Source organism: Staurois parvus, unplaced genomic scaffold, assembly GCF_062004578.1.
Source record: "Staurois parvus isolate SC_StPar_1 unplaced genomic scaffold, SC_StPar_1.0 ptg000562l, whole genome shotgun sequence".
Taxonomy (NCBI): Eukaryota; Metazoa; Chordata; class Amphibia; order Anura; family Ranidae; genus Staurois; species Staurois parvus.
Window position 1 is genome coordinate 2,007,413 of NW_028318358.1, and position 14,506 is coordinate 2,021,918.

Consider the following 14,506-nt stretch of genomic DNA (forward strand, 5'->3'; position numbering starts at 1 on the left):
GTATACTGAAGTATAATTACAAGCATTTCACAAGTACTAAAGGCTTTTATTGACAACTACATTAAGTTTATGCAAAGAGTCAATATTTGCAGTATTGACTCTTCTTTTTCAAGACCTCTGCAATTCGCCCTGACATGCTGTCAATCAACTTCTGGGTCACATCCTGACTGATGGCAGCCCATTCTTGCATAATCTATGCTTGGAGTTTGTCAAAATTTGTGGGGGTTGTTTTGTTCACCCATCTCTTGAGGATTGACCACAAGTTCTCAATGGGATTAAGGTCTGGGGAGTTTCCTAGCCATGGATCCAAAATTTTGATGTTTTGTTCCCCAAGCCACTTAGTTATCACTTTTGCCTTATGACAAGGTGCTCCATCATGTTGGAAAAGGCATTGTTTGTCACCAAACTGTTCTTGGATGGTGGGGAGAAGTTGCTCTCGGAGGAGGTTTTTGTACTCTTCTTTATTCATGGGTGTGTTCCTAGACAGAATTGTGAGTGAGCCCACTCCCTTGGCTGAGAAGCAACCCCACACATGAATGGTCTCAGGATGCTTTCCTGTTGGCATGACACAGGACTGATGGTAGCACTCACCTTTTCTTCTCTGGACAAGGTTTTTTCCAGAAGCCCCAAACAATCAGAAAGGGGATTCATCAGAGAAAATGACTTTACCCCAGTCCTCAGCAGTCCAATCCCTGTACCTTTTGCAGAATATCTGTCTGTCCATGATGTTTTTCCTAGAGAGAAGTGGATTCTTTGCTGCCCTTCTTGACACCAGGCCATCCTCCAAATATTTTTGTGCGTGAAGATGCAGTCACAGCTGCCTGCTGCCATTCCTGAGCAAGCTCTGCACTGGTGGTACCACGATCCCGCAGCTGAATCAACTTTTTTTTGTTTACAAACGATTTTATTGTACATAAGTAGACAGTAAAACAACAGCACAGTATGAAAGTGATATTGTCAACAAAAATATGGCACATTTGAACCGTACAATACATAAAAGTATATTAACATAAAAAAGAAGATAGAGGAAGAAAGAAAGTTATGAGTGCATGAGATACATAATGATAAAACAGATTGAGTGATACAGCTATCAACAATATATGTCAGCCATTCCTTATTGGGGATGTTGTCAATCATGCAATAAATGTCTACAATCCTTCCATGACTCCCATTTTTTATCGTATAAGTGCATCTTATCCAGTAGTGTATAATGAATACGTTCCATAAGCATTACAGCGTCAATTCTGTGTAAAACAGAGTCCAAGGGTACAGCATTAGACCGCCAATGCAGGGCAATGGACCACAAAGTGGCAATACATAATGTATGTAGCAATCTCAGAGTGGCATCAGAGACCCCTGGGATATGAACCCCCAATAAACAGGTCTGTATAGACAACTGTATCGGGTTGCCCGATAGTGAGGTAGCCACCTCAGATATCTTACGCCAGATCAAAGATATGTTTGGGCAATCCCAAAACATATGGACCAAAGTACCTGTGCGGCCACAACCCCGGAAACATAAAGGGGATGTTTGTGGGAACATTGTATGTAGTCTGGACGGAGTATAATACCATCTGGTTAAAACTTTAAGGGCCGTCTCACGAACCGAAAGAGATCTAGAGCTCTTGCATATATTATCCACCATGGAGTCCCAATCCTCATCCGAAAAAGTGATACCACAATCCTCCTCCCACCTCTGCCTGTACATAGGAGGAGCATGAAAAAGACAGATCAAAAATTGGTGATAAAGATCTGAAATAAGACCCCTACCTCTAGGAGAGTCACGGCTGACACGCTCAAAAAAAGAGATCGGAGAAGACGGGGTAAGGCCAAAGTGTGCATTAAAAAAGTGCCTAATCTGTCTATAACGAAGGTACTCACGAAGAGGAACATCAAATAGCACGCGCAGCATATCGAAGGTAATATAAGATCCTCCTCTTTGGAAATCAGATAATCTGATAAAGGATCGATCATACCACCAACGAAACATGTGAGGGGAAGAGAAGGCTACAACAAAAGTAGGATCACCAAAAAATGAAACACCTGGGGGAATATGAGAGACTAAACTCAGCTTAGCCTTGTATTTGGACCAAAGTGTCAGTGAGTGGGTCACTATAGAGTTATGAAAAGTAAGCGATCGGGGGGAGATTTTAGACCACAAAATTCCCGGTAAATAAAAAGGACGTATCGACTGAGACTCAAACTTAATCCATGGGATTTGAGAGTTAATAGTAGCCCATTGTGACAATTGCGCAAAACGAGCCGAGAGGTAATATAGCCAAAAATTGGGAAGACCAAGACCTCCTGTCCGTTGTGAGCGATATAAAATGGATGAGGCAAAACGTGGATGCTTATTTCCCCAAATAAAATTGTTAATAATCCGCTGAAAATGATCCAAAAACGTTTTTGAAACCGGAACTGGAAGTGCTCTAAAAAGATAAAGTAGTTTGGGCAAGATATTCATTTTAACCGCCGTGACTCTACCCAGAAAGGAGATATGATAACCATGCCAAATCTTCAGTAGAGTAGAGAGACGTGACACACATGGTGGATAATTAGCCACAAACACATCAGAGTATCTTGGAGCAAGATTAATCCCCAAATAGGATATCCTGTCCTTGACCCAGCGAAATGGAAAAGAACTACGGAGAGATGCACTTAGGGAGTCAGGAACATTAACAGGCATAATTACCGATTTGGTAAAATTAACAGTGAGGCCTGACACTTTAGCAAAATCATTCAATACGGCACACAAATTGGGCAAAGAAGTCAACGGGTTAGTAATAAAAAGCATAACATCATCAGCATACATGCTCAGCTTAAAGTGTGAAACTAATAACGAATAACCAGAAATATCCGAATGTGATTTGATCGCCAATGCCAAAGGTTCCAACACCAGCGCAAACAAAAGGGGCGAAAGAGGACAACCCTGACGGGTACCTCTACCCAATGTAAAAAAGTCAGAGTTACAGCCAGGAAGCCTTATTCTTGTTTTAGGAGAATCGTATAGGGCATGTATGCCTGCCAAGAACCCATCACTGAAACCCATTTTCTGTAGCAAAGAGAACAAGTAGGGCCAAAGGACACTGTCAAAGGCCTTGTTTATGTCTAAACTCATCAACAGAACCTCTTTGGAATGTAAATTGGCATCTTGGATAACGTTTAGAGTGAGACGAATGTTATCAGTAATAAATCTGTCGGGAATAAAACCCGACTGGTCTGGAGATACCAAAGAGGAGATAATAGAAGCCAACCTGTTCGCCAAAATGCGGCTAAATATCTTCAGATCGTTATTCATTACTGAGATTGGTCTATAGTTTTGCGGCAAACAGTGGTCTTTCTGTGGCTTGGGTATTAGAGACATGTTAGCTAACAACATCTCCTCGGGGAATTTACCCCCCTGTAAAACATCATTAAATAGTGTTATCAAGTATGGAGCCAATGTAGAGGCAAAATGTTTATAATAGCCAGCAGTAAATCCATCAGGACCCGGTGCAGTAGAGCGTTTCAGCGTTCCTATTGCACATGTTATTTCCTCTAAAGTACAGGGGGCATTAAGAGAGGCAATCTGAGAAGGTGTGAGAACAGGAAGGGGTATAGAATCTAGCCATGAATCTGATAGAGAAACAGAATCCGACTGTGGAGAAGCCAGTAGTTTAGAATAAAAATTTTCAAAAATATCCAAAACTTCCTGAGGTAATGATGAGATAGCACCTGAATTAGTACGCAATTTATACACATGTGGGGGGCGCAAAGAATGGTTCAATTTCCTAGCAAACATGGTAGATGCTGAGTTGCTATGTAATAGGAACGAGGCCTTCGACCAGCGGAGGGCCTTTTCAGTTTTTTGGGAAAGTAGGGCATTTAGTTCCAAGCGTTTTTGGGACAACAGCTGTTTATTAAGTAGAGATGGATCAGCTACATGGCTTCTATAGTGTGCTTCTAATTCTCGGGTTAAAAGTAGTATCTGCTGCCAACGTTTTTTATTTCTGGCCGAAGCCATAGAGATAAGTCGGCCCCGCAGGACCGCCTTGTGGGCTACCCAGAGTGTGGCTGGGGAAATATCAGGGGTTGAATTAGATTGAAAGTATTCCTTAAGAGACGTAACCACCTCCTGCCGAGAGTCAGTATCAGTCAACATAGAATCATTAAGTCTCCATGAAAAGGGAGTAGGTGCCAATCCCACAAACGTGATAGATAAGGCCATAATACTGTGATCCGACCAGGTGCTCAAATGAATACTAGCTATCCTAGAATTAGCTAGCAAAATAGGGGTACAAAAGATATAGTCTAGTCTAGCATAAGAGTCATGTGGGTGGGAATAAAATGTGTAATCCCTGGCTCCCGTGTTGTGCGCCCTCCAAGCATCCACCAACTGGAGGGTATCTAGTTTCTTAGTAAGGGATTTTGGGAAAGCTTGGGAAGTGTGCGAGGCAGAGCTACGGTCCAAAAGAGGATTTGCCACCAGATTAAAATCACCACCCACCAATAGATGGGGGGACAAAAATTTATCCAGAGTACCAAAGAATTTAGAAAAAAAGGTAGCCTGTGCCGAATTTGGTGCATAAACATTAGCAATTGTAAGTTCTCGACCTGAAAGGGTGCCCTTAAGAATAATAAACCTACTGTCCGGATCACGATACACTTGTTGAACCTCAAAAGGAAATGAGTTATGTAGAAAAATGGCCACTCCCCTACTCTTGGAGGAATGTAGGGTATAATACCCCTGCCTATAGGATCTATGAAAAAAGGTCGGGTGTTTTACGGCTGCAAAATGTGTTTCTTGTAATAAGATGATTTTTGCTCCTAATCTTTTATATTGAAGAAAGGCTGTTTTGCGCTTATTTGGCGAATTAAAACCCTGGACATTATGCGAAATACATTGCATTACCATAATAAACAGAGCCTGCCACTATCACCATAAAAGTACACATTACAAGGATATCCCCTAAAGTTATTTGACTAGACATAGAAACCCGCAAGTCTGCATCAGACAGACATACAGGTGGCAGAACCAGTCTAGGGGACCTCCAGACCCCAACATAGGGGTCGTGACGTCCACGGACCGACATAATACCATCCACATGCACTAAAGTTTTAAGAAAAGAAAAAGCAAAACACAATGGAGAAGAAGCTTTAACATCTTCTATATTTGAAAGGGTAACTGAAGAACGTGGATCAGGCAGAAAAGTCGTCATACCTGATAAAACAAAAAGTTCAAACATTAAGGGGCCACATGGGCCCAAACCCTGTCCCCTTAGAACATGGAGAACAGAGCTGCCACCCCGCAATCGGGCGGCGACACCTCCGGCCATGTCAGGAGGCAGGGTGGGGTAACGTGTCAAAGAGTAGTACAACCATGAATTAATGGGCGCAATTAGGAGGGTCCAATGACCCTTGTTATACCTTAACCCGTACAATTATCAATGCAAGGCATACAAAATATTCAGTATTGCAAAAATAGCACAGTAACAACCACAGAAATACACAACCTGACAATGTAAAAAATAGAGAGCAAAATCCCTGTGTCCCAAATCTTAGTAAAGTCATAAAAAAACAATAGACCAAACCAAAGACTATCAAGACAATGAGTATTAGGCAAGTGAGAGTGGACACGTCAACCCGGTTCTTGTCTGACTCTCCTTCTATCCCTCCGTGGGGAAGGGGTATGCCAAATGGGAGAAATACGAGGGGTGGAGGGTGGACGTTGAGGTGATGGGGCATCCGCCAAGCCCAATTTGGCCAAGATTGCTCTACCTTCGGGAGGGGATGTAGCTATATATGTGCTCCCATTGTGTGGAACTATCAGCTTAAAAGGGAAGCCCCACTTGTAGCGGATACGAGCTGAGAACAGGGCAGTTGTAACTTCTTTCATCTTTCTACGTTTTTCCAACGTGGCCGGGGAAACATCAGGATAGATTTGTAAAACCGAGCCCTCAAAGGAGATTGTTGGAGTATTGCGAGCAGCTCTAAGGATTTCTTCCTTGGTCAGAAAATCCTTCATGCACAAGACAATATCCCTAGGCGGCTTGTCAGCAGGAGGTTTAGGGCGTAGGGCTCTGTGGATGCGGTCACAAGCAAAAGATCCAGGGTCACGATCTGGGAGGAGTGACTTGAACAATTTGGTTATAATTAATGAAAGATCTGACATAGACTCCGGGATTCCCCTGATTCGCAGATTATTTCTGCAATTGCGATTGTCAAGATCCTCGACCTGCGCCTGCAGTTGTGAAAAAGCCGTTTGTAAATGATCATGTTCTCTGGAAAGTTCACCATAGGCCAGGCTAAGTTCATCGTGTTTGGTTTCCAAGCGGTCTGTCCTAGAGCCCAGCGTGGCTATTTCCTGAGAGAGAACATTAGTGCTTTTATGCAATTCTGATTGAAATTTGGCAGCTAGTTTGGCGTACATAGATTCCAAGCAGGACTCCAAGTCCCCTTTTGTGAGATGCTGTGTATTTTCGCTGACTAAGGCCGATAAGGGAGCGGTGGTATCCCGCGCGGGATCGGACAGGGATGCTTGCTCTGTATTGACTGGAGACATGCCGCAGATCTCGTGAGCCTTAAGTAGGTATGTTGTGAGGGACTTCTGAGCTTGTCCCTTTTTTTTCTTGGTGGACGGCATACAAGAAATCTCCCGGGGGTGATCAACTGAAAATTGGAAAGTGAGTGAAGATTATAACCCCAGGGGACCTATAGCGCCCAAAATAGGTTCAGGGTTGTAGTTACATGGAAGCTGTCAGATCCATATGCGATAACATTATATTGTAAAAATATTCAGCAGGCCTTGAGAGGGTAGATAGAACATAAGTCGCAGCAATCCTGCAATAAATTCACGTTGGAGCAAGATGATGGCACTGGATCCCAACTCAGGACATGAGAGGGACGGATGACCCTCTGGGGCAGTATCAAGGCCCCAGTAGGCCTCTGAGCACAGTAAGGGCCACAGTCACAGAGGATGGTGGATTCTGGGGCTATTTATATGTGGCCCACTCCCCAAAGCACTGTGGGGAGATCATAGTGACAGGATGCCGCCTGTACCCCCCACTCACTGTGTCCAGGTGAAAGAAGGCCTCAGGCAGAAGGTGTAGGCCGCAACCGCCGCCGCCGCCGCGGGGAGCAGCAATACACAGCGGCGTCCCTCTCCCAGCCTCTGTGATACAGAGGATGCTGCAGACGTCCTCGGATGATCCCCCACAGCCCGGATGACAGCGGGTGCAAATGGAAGACGCCGGAGCCCCGGCCCGCGCGGCCGCACTAGGCCGCGGATGTCCGCCGCCACGAGGGGCGGAAATGTCGCCCGGATTCCACCTCCCAGGTATCCGGAATGACACCAGGGCCCTCCTCTGCTCCACCGTGATCCGCTGCTGCACGGATGGCAGCGGATTCCGAAAATCGGCGCCGGAGCTCCGGATTATGCGGCCGCTCCGGTCGCCATCTTGGACACGCCCCCCCAGCTGAATCAACTTTAGGAGACTGTCCTGGCACTTGCTGGACTTTCTTGGCTGCCCTGAAGAATTCTTCACAACAATTGGACTACTCTCCTTGAAGTTTTTGATGACCCGATAAAATGGTTGATTTAGGTGGAATCTTAGTAGCAGCAATATCCTTGCCTGTGAATCCTTTTTTGTGCAAAGCAATGATGACTGCACATGTTTCCTTGCAGGTAACCATGGTTAACAGAGGAAGAACAATGATTTCAAGCACTACGCTCCTTTTAAAGCTTCCAGTCTGTTATTCTAACTCAATCAGCATGAGAGAGTGATCTCCAGCCTTGTCCTTGTCAACACTGACACCTGTGTTAACGAGAGAATCACTGACATGATGTCAGCTGGTCCTTTTTTGGCAGGGGTGAAATGCAATGGAATTGTTTTTTTTTTAGATAACATTAATTTTCATGGCAAAGAGGGACTTTGCAATTAATTGCAATTCATCTGATCACTCTTTATAACATTCTGGAGAATATGCAAATTGCCATCATAAAACCTGAGGCAGCAGACTTTGTGAAAATTATTATATATGTCATTCTTAAAACCTTTGGCCAGGGCTGTATTTGTACACATAAGGGGCCATATTCGCTTACCAAATTTTCAGTTTTATGCAAGCATCTTTCTGTGCCACTTCATAGCAGAAATCTATGAAGATGAAGGGTGAGCATGGTAGGTACTATTTTTATTTGGTTTTCCAGTTAGGTAGGTTTTGGTGTGACTAAGAAGTATTAAACTAACCACATCCTGTCTGGCCCCTGTACATAAACGGCCAGATGGGAGCAGTGTCAAAGCGGGTTGACGTTTCTAAATGTCACCCACATTCATTGCCTGTGCACGTTCCCTGGGAGCGTCCGGCACCACGATCCGATGCCCGCTGTGTCCAGAGGACACAGCGGAACACCAATCGCTGTACGGGACCTCTGTGTGAGGTCCTGATTCATGTGATCACTGATTGGCCAATCAGTGATCTAATGAATAGTAGTAAACAAGATGTCACTTCCTGACATCATTACTTACTACTTGTGAAATCTGTGAATGATCACAGAGGTAACATGGTACAAGGCTATACACAACAGCCTTGTACCATGTGACAAGCCGTGACCAATCACAGCTCGCAAAGTATTTCTCAATGGCTGCAAGAATGCAGCCAGAGAGAAGAAGAATTTATTGCTTTTACAGCCTTTATGGGTGTAAAAGCAATCAGTGTAAAAAAAGAAAAAAAAATCTTCATCAAACCCCACAAGTAGTACAGTGTCACTATGGTGATAATGTACTGCTAGGGTGACAGTATGTTAAAAAAAACATAAATAATAATATAAAAAATAAAATAAAAATGTGAAATTTTTTTTTATAAAAATTATAATTTTTGGTTATAAACTAATCTGGGTTATTTTTTTTACTAAATAAATAGCTGAATACATTTTGGACAAAATTTTTGAAGAAAGATTATTTTTTTGCAAAATGTTATAAGAAAAACACTTTTTTTGAATTTTTGGACTTTTTCATTTATATAGCAAAAAAATTAAAATCCCAGTGGTGAATAAATACCACCAAAATAAAGTTTTATCTGTCTCAAAAAAATGCTAAAAAATTAATATGGGTACAGTGTTGCATGACCGTGCAATTGTCATTCAAAGTGTGATAGCCCTGAAAGCTAAAAATTGGCCTGGACTGGAAGGGGGTGAAAGTGTCCGGACCTGAAGTGGTTAAGATAGTCATAATCCATGTAAGAGGCACTTTAATTCTGCTTAAATACCAATGATTTACATGATATCATGACGGTACAAGAAGGTTACACAGAAGAAAAATCACTTAGACCATGGCTCTGTTTTCTAGGAAGCAAGTGCTAGAGAGGGAAGGTCAGAATTTATCATGCACCTAGCAGAAACTAAAGCGATATTAAACCCAAAACCAAAAATGTAATGTGGTGGCTGCATTAGTTTTCTTTTTTTAGGCTCTCTCCTCTCTGGTTTCACCTGGTGATGTAACCATTAACCCGTCTCCTATATTAGAGTGCCCTCACTCTGGATGAAGGAACACAGGGGACACCTTTTGAACAGCAGCATTATCAGTCGGGGGGGGGGGGGTAGCGTTAGATGTATTAGCAAATTTAGATACACTAACAATTAAAGCCAAAATCCAGCTCACACTTTATAATCAGATTTGATATGAAATATATATTTGTATGACCATTTTTAAACAGTTATTAATATAATTTATTTATTTTTATTTTATACACCAAGGGCTGTTTTTATTTAACATGTGATCAGTAGCAGAGGACTAGAAGCTCCTCCTGCCACTGTTTCCCTGCAGACTGGCTGGGAAAGAGTTGGATCATGTGACAGTTGTATATCAATTAGAAAAAAAGGTACTTAGGTCTTACTACAGTGCCATTATCCAAATACAGAAATAGATGGAATACTATATATTGTACAGTGTGTGTTTAGAATGACTTCAAATAAGTTTATAATTTTGTATTGGGCTGCATTCATAGCCGTCTTGGACTGCGTGTGGGTTGGACAAGCCTGGTTTACACCATCCAGTGTCCAGGTCGCCCTTGGAAAATAACACATCATACACTTACTGCACTGATTTGCGATTTTTGCACAGAAAGGATTAATTATATTGATTTTTCACATTAACAAATAACTTTTTTTATTGAAATGAATAGATTTTTGCAAGATTTGCACAGTTCTGGTAGAAACTCTGGTTATATGAATTTTACACACTGGAGTAGGAATTTTGCTCGCCAGTTTACTATTTTTATTATTCATGAACTTGTGGGATATTTTTTAATTGTGATATTATTACTCATAATGTAGCGCATCACATGTGTTTTTTTAAATTATGTTCAGTGGAAATTCGTGTTAGTGATAGCAGCTTTATTATATTCTTGGGTTATACACTCAATCTGTAGGAATAAGAGCTCATTCTTCTGCTGTACTAAATATCATCCCATGTGTGGGTATAACAATTCACATACAGTACTCAGCATAAATGACTACACCCCAGCAAATTTGTCAGGAAACCTTTACTTTCCCTTCAGAATCAACATTTTCTATGGGACCCTATACTACAAAATACTCCCACAAATGCGGGTCCTTTATTAAAAGTAAGATTAGTTCATTTGCACACACAAGGAAGTATTTTTCCTAACAAATTCATTCAAGACCATGTTGCAAAAAGTTATACACCCCAATGAAAGTGTTAGGAGCAAAGCTAAATTTTAGATAACAAAATCCTAATTAACAAGAATTCAACTACAGGTGAGTCTAATTATTCATTGCACAGGTGTCCAACAGACAGTTGATTATAACAGAGCATTACTTAACAAAGAAAATCCCTTCCCATTTCATGCTGTTAGCAGTGGCATCACATGGAAGAGAAATGTCACAAGGCCTGGAAAGAAAATAATTTCTTTACACAAGAAAGGTGAAGGCTACAAGAAGATCAGCAAAGTTTTACTTATCAGTCAGAATACTGTAGCAAAAGAGATACAAAAATTTAACAAAGATGGAACTGCAACCATCTCACAGAGACGTCCAGGCCATCCATGAAAGTTAACACCTCGACAGGAGCGTCTTCTGATGAAAAGGGTTGAAGAAAATTGCCATGCAAGTTCACTGCAGTTAGCTTAAGAAGTAGAAAGCCAAACTGGGGTGATTGTTTCCCATGACACAATACAGCATACACTGCAGAGGAATGGAATGCAAGGGTGTCATCCACAAAGGAAGCCTCTCCTAAAGCCCATACACAAAAAGCCAGCTTAGAATTTGACAGGGCCCATGCTGAAAAAGAAGACTACTGGCACTCTGTACTCTGGAGTGATGAGACCAAGATAAATGTTTTTGGAACTGATGGCTTCAAAACTGTATGGCGTTGCAAAGGTGAGGAGTGCAAAGAAAAATGCATGGTACCTACAGTGAAACATGGTGGTGGCAGTGTCCTTCTGTGGGGCTGCATGAGTGCTGCTGGTGTTGGGAAGCTGCATTTCATTGATGGTATCATGAATTCACAGATGTACTGCTCTATATTGAAAGAGAAGATCACTCCGTGCCCTTGGTCGTTGTGCACTTTTCCAACATGACAATGATCCGAAACACACATCTAAGGCTACTGTTGCATTTCTGAAGAAGAACAGGGTGAAAGTGATTCCAAGTATGTCTCCTGATCTGAACTCAATCAAACACCTATGGGGAATTCTGAAGAGACAAGTTGAGCATCACTCTCCATCCAGCATCCAGACCCTAAAGGAGGTCATTTTTGAAGAATGGAAAAAGATAGATATTGCAATATGTCGCCAACTTGTTCATTCCATGCCTAGAAGAATTGGTGCTGTCCTTACAAATCATGGAGGTCATACAAAATACTAGATGTAGTAGTTTTTGTTGTGGGGTGTATTCATTCTAGCATCAACTAATTTGAGTAAAACTGAAGGTTTTGTAATCTAAGTTATATTGTTAACCTTACTTTCATGTAATGAGCTAAACAAATGTTCTATAAAACTCAGTTTTGTCAAAATCTTGGAAATTGTTCTTGTGTTCATTGAGATATTGATTAAAATCTTACTTTTCAATAGGGGTGTACTCATTTATGCTGAGCACTGTACAGGTATATGTATTTCAACTGTGTCATTAGCTGTTTGCCTAAAATTCTGCTTTAAAACATATCGAGTCAAAATTGAAAATCATATCTTCATTCCCACCTTGTACTTAAATTATTTCTATCCTACTCCTATTAATCTGAATAGTCTGGAAGGTTGTCAATTTACTTTGTGAAGATCCCCACACATTTACTTCCTTGAACTCTGTGACACATATTCCTGTGAGTAGGCACTGCTGTGTCACACATTTCCCAGAGCCTGCCTTCTGAGATACAGAGGTGCTGAGAGGAGGAGTTTCAGGAGGCGGAGTCAGTATAGGAATCACTACTTGCAGGCAGTGAGGTACTATGGGATATGCCATCCTTAGAAATTGAAAATAAACAGCAGAGGCAGGAGCAGACTGACCATTCGAGCACTCAGGCATTGCCCGAGGGCCCGGGGTCAGTAGGGGGCCCCATGAGATGCCCCTGGTACCTTTCATAGGCTTTTTTGGGTGTGGTTTGAGTGTAGGCAAGGACACAGGGGCCCCATGATCCCCTACTGCCCGAGGGCCCCATGAGTTGTCAGTCCGCCCCTGAGCAGAGGAGAAGCATGCAGGGAATCCAGGAAGTTGTGGAAAGAGATGGCAGCAGACAGACAGAACTCACAACACGAAAGGAGATTTTTCAAGTAAGACTATACTGGATTGTCAAAAAAATATTGTTTATATTGCTAATACATTGCTGATGCTATAAAATAAAAGTTTATATTGTGACCACAGAACTTGAAAGTGGAACTGAAGGTAAAAAATGAAACATTACGAAGCGCAGCTCAGTTTACATTTTGGAACACTTCCAGTGTGCTGGGATGACAGCATTTTGCACAAACCCATGCACTTATTTTTTATACAATAAAGTATCAGTACTCTTAATACTACACCATTGGAGCTGTTCTGTGCTCTCTTTGGCATGATACATGTGAGTGATACAACATGGCAGCATGAGTACTAGGCAGCCTTAAAGGGAAATGCAGTCTGGTTTCCTGGAAGGCACCCTAGTGGACAGGAAGTCCTGGCAAACTTACCGCAAGTCCACAGAGAGGCATCCAAGCGTCTTGGAGAACCTAGTGGAAACATACATTATATGACTTTGCATTTATTGTGGGTCATATTTCTAAGGTGAGAGCATTGTGAGCACGAGAGGAAGGATATTGTCACGGCACTAAACTTCACAGGTTTTTGCATGAGTTACATGTATGCACTGTATATGAATGTTTTCCACCAATAACAAGGACAAAAGTACTGTATATGGATTAAACACGTATTTGATAAGGACATTTTTTAAGCACTGTATATACAATACATGGTACTTTGATGTTAATGTGTGGTATGTATTGTTATTTTGTCTTATTGTTTTTTACTTAGTCATTTACACACTGATGTGATAATATTGATATGCACGTACAGTCATGGCCAAAAATACTGGCACCCCTGAATTTACCAAAAAGCTGTAATTTTGTTTCGTCTGTCCACAGCACATTCTCCCAAAAGGATTTTGTCTTCCTCAGGTATGTTTTGCCAAACTCCAATCTGGCTTTTTTATGTGTCTGTGTCAGCAGTGGGCTCCTCCTGGGTCTCCTACTAGAGCGTCCCTTTTCATTCAGATGACGATGTATAGTGTGAGCTGACAGTTGTACCCTGTGCCTGAAGGTCAGCTTAAATTTGTCTGGAAGTTGATTGAGGTTCTTTATCCACCGTTCGAATAATCCTTTGTTGCAATCTTTGATCCATTTTTGTCTTTCGTCCACGTCCAGAGAGATTAGCTATACTGGCATGGACTGTAAACCTCCTGACAATGTTGCGCACAGTGGACACAGGAACATTAAGAACTCTGGAGATGGACTTGTATAACCTTGAGATTGTCCCTGCTTTTCCACAATTTTTGTTCTCAAATCCTCAGACAATTCTTCGCTGTTCTCTCTTTTCTGTTTATTCCATTTGGCACACAGAGACACACAGCAGAAAGGTTGAGTCAAATTTTCTTCATTTTAACTGGTTCCCATTGTGATTCCTATATTGTCAGCACCTGTTAACTGATACAGATGAGTTTAATTACAAATTACAGGAGCATCACAAACTTGGAATGCAATTATTTCTTATAATTTTGAGAATGTGCCAATAATTTTGTCCAGTCCATTTTTGGGGTTTTGCGTGGAATGTGTAAGATTTGGCTTTTTGTTTCTTCACCTTTTTGTGTCATACTAATACAAACAAAAGAAATAAACATGAGAATGCCAAAACATTTGTAAATGCAACAATTTTCTGCGTGAAGTGGTGCATTATCTGACAGAAATGCAAGGGTTCCAATTTTTTTGGCCATGACTGTGTATGTGAATGCTAGCTGATATTGAGCAACAATTTGATGTAGCACATTGGTAG